Source organism: Lytechinus variegatus, chromosome 6 (genome assembly GCF_018143015.1).
Source record: "Lytechinus variegatus isolate NC3 chromosome 6, Lvar_3.0, whole genome shotgun sequence".
Lineage (NCBI taxonomy): Eukaryota > Metazoa > Echinodermata > Echinoidea > Temnopleuroida > Toxopneustidae > Lytechinus > Lytechinus variegatus.
This window is the reverse complement of record NC_054745.1, coordinates 25,426,957-25,437,716: the sequence shown is the minus strand read 5'-3', so window position 1 is coordinate 25,437,716 and position 10,760 is coordinate 25,426,957. Positions and strand designations below refer to the sequence as shown.

At 35.7% G+C, this 10,760-nt stretch overlaps 1 long non-coding RNA gene across 1 annotated transcript; it reads left to right on the top strand.

Annotated features, from left to right (window-relative positions):
* The first annotated feature begins 110 nt into the window (after positions 1-110).
* On the top strand, positions 111-10,157 carry LOC121416577. The gene is made up of 6 exons (XR_005970205.1): positions 111-181; positions 808-846; positions 2,059-2,100; positions 5,278-5,325; positions 5,943-5,999; positions 9,773-10,157. It is a non-coding gene; the product is annotated as an uncharacterized LOC121416577 (long non-coding RNA).
* The last annotated feature ends 603 nt before the right edge of the window (positions 10,158-10,760 follow it).

The following is a 10,760-nucleotide window of genomic DNA, read 5'->3' as shown; positions in this document are numbered from 1 at the left end:
AGCGCTCTCCGTTGACATTATATTATGTTGTGACATTTCTGCTTTTGAGTGAGTTTTTCAAATTGACCAACTTTCTGTCTATTCCTCTTTTCGATTTTTATCATTACTAAAGCTCCTGCAATCCCGCCCCAAATACCACCACCGCCTACAATACCACCACCGCCTACGCCTACTCCCCAAGGTACGTACATGTTTTTCAGTCGATTTCGGTTCTTCTGTCATGTCTGTTTTCATTACTTTTAAAAACATACTACCATGTATATGATTTATTTTACTGAATTTGAATTAATTCAATTATTTTATAAGGCATGGAACATGAGCAAACAGTATAATGACGAGTGCCTGAGCTATAAAAGGAATTAATAATTTCTCAGGTATTTTCTCTTTGCCACTTTTATAAATTTTTAATGCTATTTATATCGTTGTTGTTATCATTATTGATATATTATTATTATTAGTGAACACTATATGACTTAATATGTTGTCTGAAAAGGACGTGAACCCCATTTTGTACCACTTAACAAACGGACAAATAGCAAAATGAATATTCTTGTAGTTGAATTAAGAAATTATCAGAAGTGGATCGGGTAAGCGAGGTATGGGCTATACACCAACTATGACTACCCTTTACGTGGTGCCAGATAATTTCGAAAAGTGCTTTAAAAAAAAAAACTGTTGTGCGAATATAAAATGTCAGGAGATTGATTCGTTTCCAAGTTGTGACTTTTGCGCTTTTTCATATTTTTTGCCCAAATGACTCACTTTCTTTCTGTACACCCCTCTTATCAATTTTTGCTATCATAAAAGCACCTGCGATCCCAGAAAGACCACCGCTTGCCGTTCCAGGTTAGTACTTTAACATATTAGCGTTATGAAGAATGTTGCATGATTTTCACATGTTTTGGGTTTTGGGGGTCAACTTCCACTTTGTTTCTTCAGTAGACACGATATCATAATCTTATCCAGAAAGCGCAAGTACGTTTTTTACCAATTATATTCAATTGCATGATATATGTTTCAGACTTCTATTTCTAACAATGAATTATGGATTGTCATCTTTTTCATATTTAGCGTTACACATAAAGCAAGGACCAAAGAATCAAACTGAATGTTCCTGAATAGTGGCCCTGAATGAGAGCCTATAAATTATCTCGCGCGCATTGGGTGACCGATGAACGGGCTGCGGCGTACACCACCTGCCCATGCTGTAAATTATTCATTGTTCCTGAAAAATATTAGAGGGCTCTCCTCTTTTAAATTTGTTTTTCATAACTCGTCTCACATTTTGTACAACCCTTTAATCGATTCTGCTATTCAAATCAACTTCAAATTCATCACGAAATGCATCGATACATTATTGCTTGCCGTTGGTCAACATTTACATACTAGTGCAGTATTTCTGGACTTTTTCATGGCTTTCGATGCAATTAACCATGATATGATATTAGTAAAGTTGTCACACTTTGGTGTTAGAGGGAAAGCCTTGGAATGGTCCAGGAATTATTTATCAAATATAAAACGTTTTGTACAAATAGATAATCATAGATCTGCATTGCGCCCAATAAATTGTGGAGTTCCGCAAGGTAGCATATTGGGTTCCTTGTTATTTATTATATACATAAATGACCTTTTTAAATATTCAGATGTTCTTTAATTTTATTTGCAGACGATTTTTTTAAACTCATGCGAACCAAAATACACTATTATCTACTATAAATCTTGAACATATAGTTGAATGGGTTAAAGCTAACAAATTATGACTCGGTGTGTATGTGCAGCGGAGACAAAGTTAATTGGATTGTAAAGTTTAACTTAAAAGAGACGAAGATTTTTTTTCTTTTAAGTAGGGAATGGGGGGGGGGGGCGGCGGCCTATCCCCGCCTGTTACACCACTACTTAACTCCCAAATAAGAACAATAATCTTTTGATATATTTCAACTTTGGATTTCTCAATTGTCATGCATGAATCCGGAAAATATTTTTTTACAGATATTTATAGCTAATCTTGGTATTAGGCTATCCTTTTAATATTACTTCCCCTACGTTCTTAAAACGCAGGGGACGACAACTCTTTGGATTCAGATGTCAATTACTTTACAGGTAATGTGGAATTTTCTTTTTTTTTGCATATTACATTTGTATTACTACTATTATTTGTTTTGCCATGTTAGTTTTGATATTTCTGATGGTAGACTTAGTCATAAGATTCAAATCTAGTTTCTAACGATGTTTTATTCCACGATAAACCCCATGGATACAAACATCAATGGAACTATCAAAACTATATCGGGTCTGCCCCCAGCCGCGAGAAGGGGCAATGCGTAAACGCGGCAATTATCAACATGACAATTGGACCCCGGATGTTGCACGGGAGGTCATAATGTCATAAACACTCCAAGTGCATCTACTACGCACATCCACTCGGGTAATTAGCTCGGACCGGCTAGTCGTGATCCTGGAAAAGAGAACAGCATTATCTTGGTAGGAGAAAGCACACGACCTTTTCCAGACGGACACGACTCCGACATTTCCTCCGACATTACTATACTCCGACTGGAATTCCTTCAGCCCTTTTTTGATCCGCCCTTATTCCCACCAAAACAGATTGCGTCTGAACACGGCTGACGTGTATACAGTGCGTATCAAAATAAAGTTTACGCTTTGAAAAAGCCATGGGAATTGAAAATATACCACATGTGGGTAGTCTTTTTGCATATATTTTTGGGATTGGGTCTCATTTTTCCAATGAAAGTGTAAGTTATGACAGAATGTAACAGTTGAGTGAGCAGTGAGCACTGTCCATTTTTGTAAAGCTCGCGGAAATCTGTTTGCGCAGAAATGCTCGTTTTCACGCTGTGTCAAGGGAAAAGGCCGAAATCAAACTTACCCTGCGAAACATTTCTCATACATTTCCCTTGTACTTTTAGTCAGTTGAAATAAAACGGATACATTCAAGTATTTTGCAACAATTTTCCTACCTAAATTGAAATTTCAACACTAAAGCACAACCTCTATCCTTTTTGTGCTAGCTGGATTTGAGGACATAACTGAATCTGGGCAAAAGTTTATATCAGACATATCCAGCTTTTTTTCACTAAGTTTTTATCATTTAAAGTGGGTTTACATTTCATTTTTATGTAATACTTGTTTCTCCACACTTTCCTCTGGCTTGAAAACTATTAACAAAATAAAAAGCAAGCCTTATCCATTTCATGTAAATCACAGCTCAATATAAAGCAAATATCGTCACGATGGCCTCGGTGTGTGGGGGAGGGGGTGGGGCGCAATTCATTCTTCGAAGTGTTTTGGGCGAGGAAACAAGTTTAAAAAGATAAACGATATCTTCAAATCAATTTTAATAGCTAAATTCCACGGGTTCTTCATGATTAAAGGGGAATGAAACCTATGGAACAAGTAGGCTTGTGTCAAAGCAGAAAAATGAAACAATAAGAGCAAAGAAAGTTTGAGAAAAGGGACAAATAATGAAAAAAGTTATGAGCATTTGAATATTACAACCACCGATGCCATGGAGATCCTTCCATTGTCAATGCCACCAAGATTTGTAATGTCACATGTGAACAACCTTCCCTTTGATGAATTATAAAATACCCCCAAACTGTCTCTTTTTGCTTTTTGTTATGGTAATAAAACTCCTTATCCATGATGTAATGTTTAAAAATCTGTATTACATGCCCTCCTATAGAAAGAACACATGATCTACTGATAGATGTGATAAAAGAGGCAGTTTAAGTGAAATATATACTAAAGTAATGGGGAGAGTTGTTCACAAGTGACGTCACACATCTTTGTCGCATTGCCAATGTGAGGATCTCCATAGCATTAGTGATCGCAATATTCAAATGCTCATTACTTTCTCATTATTTGTCAGATTTCATAAATTTTCGTTGATCTGTTTCTTTGATTTTTCTGTTTTCAAACAAGCCATCTTGTTTCAAAGGTTCCATTCTCCTCTAAGGTCTACTTTTATTCGCAAAACCATTTCAAGGTTCTGCGCGAATCATTTTTCACAAACTTTTCAAAAGTAAGTGGTGCTCACTCAAGCGGAAATATTTTTCGACAGCTTTATCGTCATTTGCTTAAATGGATCTGTACCAATGTTAAAATGAAGAAAAATCTTCAGGATATTACAAATGTATAATTTTACAGGATTTTTTTCTAAGTGTAATTTTGTTTTATGCGCACTGTATAAGTTGTAAGGATAACGAACTATTCTACTACTACCAATCATACCTTAACATGCCTTAAAGAATGTCGTTGATATTCGTTAGTCGTTTTAGTCTTTTTTTACAAAGAATATGTGGTCTTTTCTAATCGACAGTATTGAGCTACATTTTCGGTTAATTTTTTTTCGCAATTGACTACCGCCAATTCTTTCATCTTGCTCTTCACTATACAAGATTATGCGCATTACTACTCAGATTTACGATTAACCTGTTCTTATCTACTATGCTGAAGTGGCTTCCATCAAAGGAAAATTAAACCTTTGGAGCAAGTCAGCTTGTTGAAGCAGAAAAAAATTAAGAAGAAAATCAATTATTGTTTGAGCAAACTGGTCAAGCAATAAGAAAGTTATGAACATTTGAAAGTCGTGATTACTAATGCTGTCGAGATCCTCCTACTGTTAATGCGACCAAGAAATATAATGTAACAAAATAATACACGACTATCCCCTTTGGACACTGAAAATATGCCCCCAAATATTTTTTTCTCATTCTAATGAAATGACAAAAGATTCATCCATATGATATAATGTTTTGAAACCTATATGAAAAAGAACACCTGGGCCCCGTCTTACGAAAGAGTTAAGATTGACCCAGTCAACTTTATATATGGAAATCCATCAATTCAAAAATAAAAAAATCTACAGGAAATATGTCCTTATGTCCAATGTTCTTTGTCAACAAAGAGAAAAACTCTTAATATTCAAGAGAACGAGGGATGTAACTATGAAAATACTGCGTATCTAGAAAATATATTAAGTTGATCACTCGTGTCACACATGCAGTTTAGATGGTGACATTACTGTTTATCCATAGATGCGAATGATCAGATCGATTGCAGCTCTTCGTAAGACTGGGCACTGATCTTCCGACAAACTATAGAATAGAAAATCTTAAGTGAAATATGCATATTCATTTCTTTCACAGTAATATACCTGTATATATATACTGTCAGACATAAACCAAAATAATTATCACTTTACACTACGTTCTCTCTTTATCACTTATTCCGTTTCTCTTTTTTCTTGAAACGTAGATGATGAATTTGAGTATGCTTTGCCTCCGCCTCCTGAGGACGAAATAGGTGACTTCTATTTGGATATGTTTAGTATTGTTTTATAAACAATTCGATTATCATAGATTGATTTTACATTCTTTTTGGAAGAATTTATATCTTCTTCTCTTTTGTTTAAGGGCCCTTCCTAAATGATGTTTGAAATAATGTGTATAATACGGTAACCCTATCCTATCCCATCTCTCTTTTCCCCCTCGAATTTCCAGTTCATTGCATTTGTATATTCCTGTTTAAAGGTATTTGCTAACATTGATTTGACTTTAAAAAAATCTGACTTGCGAGGTCCCACTTGTTACCTGCACCTGTGATATGTTACAAAAATGAAGCCCAGAAAAATCGCGTCCGAAAATCATTATTAAGTGCTTCAAAAAAGTGAAATATAAAGTGACCGGAAATACCATCTTAATTTCATCCATACACTTATGTGTTCTATTATTATCGGCACGATAGAAATTACACAAAAACTATCAGTTATAACGTATATCAAAAGGATTTTTTCGATTTTTTTGTTATAAAGTTTTTTAGTTGACAGAAAGGCATTCAAGTACATATTTCATCTCTCCTTTGATATATTTTTTAATTACATGTCTACAACGTTCGCATATGCCTTTAAATCCAATTTACAGTTAAAGCCGTTCATGCTATCACAGGATCAAGACTTTCGGAATTTAGGAGGAGATTTGGTGAGAAATTTCTAAAATTTGTAATATTGTGTCGTTATATCATTTTAGTACATTCATAGCTTGATTTATTATTGCGGTTTTGATAATTTGGCTATGAAACCCTGAATATCGTGGTAAATTGCCAATTCGTCTACTGCCATCCCGTCCACTCACCACATGGTCTACATTCATTTCGTCTAATGCCATTTCGTCCATCAACATTTCGTCTACCACCCATTTCGTCCAATCACCATTTCGTCTAATAGCCTTTTAGTCTAATAGCCAGTTAGTCTATAGCCAATTCGTCTACAACCATTTCGTCTACCAACCATTTCGTCTAAATCCATTTGGTCTAATGCCAAATCGTCCATTAACCAGTTCGTCCACCGTTCATTTGGTCCAATAGCCATGTCGGCTAATTTCAGTTGGTCCAATATCCACATCGTCTACTTATCAACTCGTCCAATTGCCATTTCGTCTAATAGTCATTTCGTCCATCAACCATTAGGTCCAATAATCAGTTCGTCTACCAACCAAATCGTCTACTAACCATTTCGTCCAATTCCCAAATCGTCCAATAGCCATTTAGTCTAATAGCCATTCGGTCCAATAGCCATTTCGTCTAATACAAATAATTTGCGTTATCCGGGGAGGGGAGCGAAATGACTTTAATACCTTGAAATTATTGATGATATTAGTTTAAAAAAAAAACTAAAAACTATGATGATAACTACTATCGCAAGGGTCGATTCAGTGGGTACAGCAATTCAGGCACCCCCACCCCCCCTAAAACGCACACACATACGCACACACACACATATAAAAGGGGGAACTAAGATGGGGAAAATGGTAAAGGGTCCTTTTAATTTAATTTGTCGCTCAATTTTTATTTAAAAAAAGAAAGGAGGATATTGTATTCCGATATCAAAATACGATAAACAGATGAAAGACAATATAGCCTTTTAAAGAAATATTATTGATCAATATACCCCCACCCCCAAAAAAGAGCTCTTCCCGATCTGTCCTTTCTTCTTTCCCTGTACTATCCTCTCCCATTTTGTTCGTTTCCCGTCGCTAGAAGCCCGCCTGCGCCTAAAATAAATGTAGGCCTAGTAGTATTGACAATAACGATGAGTATAATGTTTGTGATTTACTCATGCTGTAGCAATTAATGGATATAATAATAAGAATGATAATCATCATAATGATACTAATAAATAATAATAATAATAATAAAATTCACAATAATACTACTAATAATAATAATTATGATGATCATATTACTAATATTAACAAAAATGATAATAATAAGGATAATCATAATAGAAATAATATACATAATTAAAATAATTACTACTACGTAGGCGCGGATCCAGGAGTTTACAGGAGGGGGGGGGGTATTGAAATCACTAGAGTAGATTTTTGGTCGCGAGTATATAGGCCTGCCGGGTATAATTATAACACATCCCTTTTGCGGATCTAGCTTTTGCTAATGGGGGCAGGGGGGGCTGTTGCTCGAAAAATGTTCATTCATTTATATATTCCCCTGTCTGCGGATCGAAGAGGGTTTTTTCCGTGTTTTTTTTTTTTTTGCTTGCGCGAGCTGATCTTTTTTTTATAAACATTTTATTTCATGTAGGCCCACTATTATTTTACACATAAAATCGTAAGTCTTGACACTGTTTGAAATCCTGAACATTTCTCTACATTAATAACTAATGCGAGGATTGCAAGCGCGCAGCGCGAGCTGAGAATATTCCATATACTGACATGAAACGGGCGTTTTAAGGACTGCGTTTAGGAATTCTTGAAGATACATATTTTACTTTTGTAAATGCAACATCACAGTGCGAGCTGAAATTTTCCTATATTCAGACCTCAAAACGGGGCACTTTAATCACTTTTTGTAAATTTGTACATAATACACATCTAAATAAACAATGCGAGCGCGGGTCGAAATTTGTGATATTGTGACATGAAAAATGACGTTTTAAGGACTGTTTGTAAGCATTCATAAAGTGGATACATAGGCATTTCGAGGAGGGCAAAGCGTCCGCCCCTCCTTATTGACGGCCCCAAAAAAGAGAAAAGGGTGGGGGAGAAAAAAAGAGAAAAAGGGAAGGAGGGAAAAGAAAACGGGGAATGAGACGAGAAAAAGCTGTAGGAAGGAATTAGACATTGACAATCCACGTCACTATATATCCAGTTTAGAAATGAATATACAAACATGTGCACGGCGAGTTAAAAAAATTTGATATTTCAGGACACTTTGAACACTCCCTGTAATACAGGATACATAATTATCTTAAAATGAACAATTACTGCAATTATTGCCGAAAATGTTGGTTAATTGACATAAAGAAGTAACAGATTAAGGATTGTTTGAAGGAATTCAAGAAGAGATGGATGTATCATAAATAAAAATGTGAGCGCGCAGCAAGAGCTGAAGCTGTTTCCCTATTTTCAGATCTCAAAAATGGGAGATTTTAATCATTTTTCTTTTGTTATTATGTACAGGATACATATCTCAATAAATTATTAATGCGAGCGCGAAGCATGAGATGTTTCCCTTTCCTTTTTTCCTTTTCTTTCTCCCTCTTCCCTCTTCCTTTTTTTTCCTTCTCTCTTTCTTCCCCATTTGTTTCTCTTTCTCTTCTTCTTTCCCTCTTTTTTTCTCTCCCTTTTCTTTTCCTCTCTTTCCTTCCCCTTTTTGGCGCCCCCTTTCCCCCTTTCGCCATCGCCAGTATACCATTCCGTTTTTCCTCGCCCGTATCGTGTATGTATAACCTCGATAAGACACACATTGCTTCCCCCTTTGGGTGGAAAACACTTCCATAATGCAAAGTAATCAATGACGAACAACACTAGTCAACAGTGATAAAATAAATCAAGAAGTTGAAGAGAATTGGTAATTAATTAGGCCCACAATCGCGAATAGAGTCGACTCGGGTCGTAGAGGGCGATAGTGCAGCATAGTAGACCAGTATGCGTATTAGACGAAATGAATATTAGACGAAATGGTGATTAGCCAAAATGGCAATTGGACATATTGGCTATTAGACCAAATGGCAATTAGACCAAATGATTGTTAGCCGAAATGAGTTTAGACCAAGTGATAGTAGACCAAATGCAGTTAGACCAAATGGAACATGGACGAAATGAAAGTAGACCAAGTGGTTATTAGACCATTTGCCTTTAGACCATTTGGCTATTAGACCAAATGGGAATAGACGTAATGATAGTGGACAAAGTGGCTATTGGACCAATTGGCAAAAAAATACCATTAGACCAAATGGCTATTAGACCAAATGATAATAGACGAAATGGCTATTAGACGAAATGGCTATTAGACGAAATGGTGATTGGACGAAATGGTAATTGGACCGTGTGGATAGTGGACCAACTGATGGTAGACGAAATGATATTAGACCATGTGGGTAGTGGACAAAATGGCAGTGGACGAAATGGCAATAAACCAATATCGTCATAGTGAGCTAGTGACCATGGAAAACTCTGTACGAACTATTCATGATACACTCCATATAGGGTACAAAATTGAAATGAGCGATGCTGACCTAGCTTATTTTTAAATATCATGGACGCAAACTGAGAGTAAGTAAATATTACTCGTTAATGATAAAATTTTTTGAGCAAAAAGTTTGGCGAAATAACAATCAAACCTAAGAAAATGTTTCAACAGAGCATTAATGAAAAAGAAATCTCATTTGTATCATTATCCAAAGTATTAATTGTGATTACGATAATAGTGAGTATTGTTCTCCCTTATCTTTCAGATGAAGGAGATCTTGATGGGTATGTTCAAGGATTAGCTAAGGAAATCGAAAGGAGTTCCTCTCACGAGTAGATATCATTATTTCACCACCTCCGCTGATTGAAGTATCACCATTGACATGATTGAAGGGTACTTGGCATTATCCTTAAAAAAAGGAAAATAAGATTTCAAATTAAGCTGGAAAATGTGTATGTGAGCGCTTGTATTTGTCCTCAAAAACCTTGAAACACACCACAATCCCAATAAAGGATGAAAAACAATTTAGACACAATTAACGATTCATGAATTTAATTTTGCGTCTCTGAGACGCATTTAGCTTGTTAGAATCCCGTAATTAGTAACCATCTGCAATACAATTATTGGAAATGGTTTCTTGATTGATTTGTTTAGGTATGGGTGTCAACATTTACCAAAAAAAGTTAGGAGGAATACGGGTTGGGGAAAAATGCTTTTTTTCAAGGTCAAAGGTCAAGGGCCTTTTTAAATATACTGTATCATGGTATCCCCCAGACAAAATATTACAGGTTGGTGATCATGGTGTCAAAATGCACAGATACTTACAAGAAGATCAATCAAAATAAAATCAAGTACCTACAATGCTCATTCACCAATGAAATTCTTGGTCAGAGCCTTTCAAAGGTCAATTACCTTTTTAAATATACTGTATCATGGTATCTCCCAGATAAAATATTACAGGTTGGTGATCATGGTGTCAAAATGCACAGATACTTACAAAAGATCAAATAAAATCAAATCAAGTACCTACAATGCTCATTCACCCATGAAATTTAAGGTCAAAGCCTTTCAAAGGTCAATGACTTTTTTTACATTATGTATCATACTGTATAATAGTATCTCTGAGATGAAACGGCACAGGTTGGTGATCGTTGTGTGAAAATGCACAGATTCTTACAGGAAGGTCAAATAGGATGAGGTTAATCACCTAGAAAGCATATTAATCCATTGAGTTCAAGGTCAAAGGTCAATGA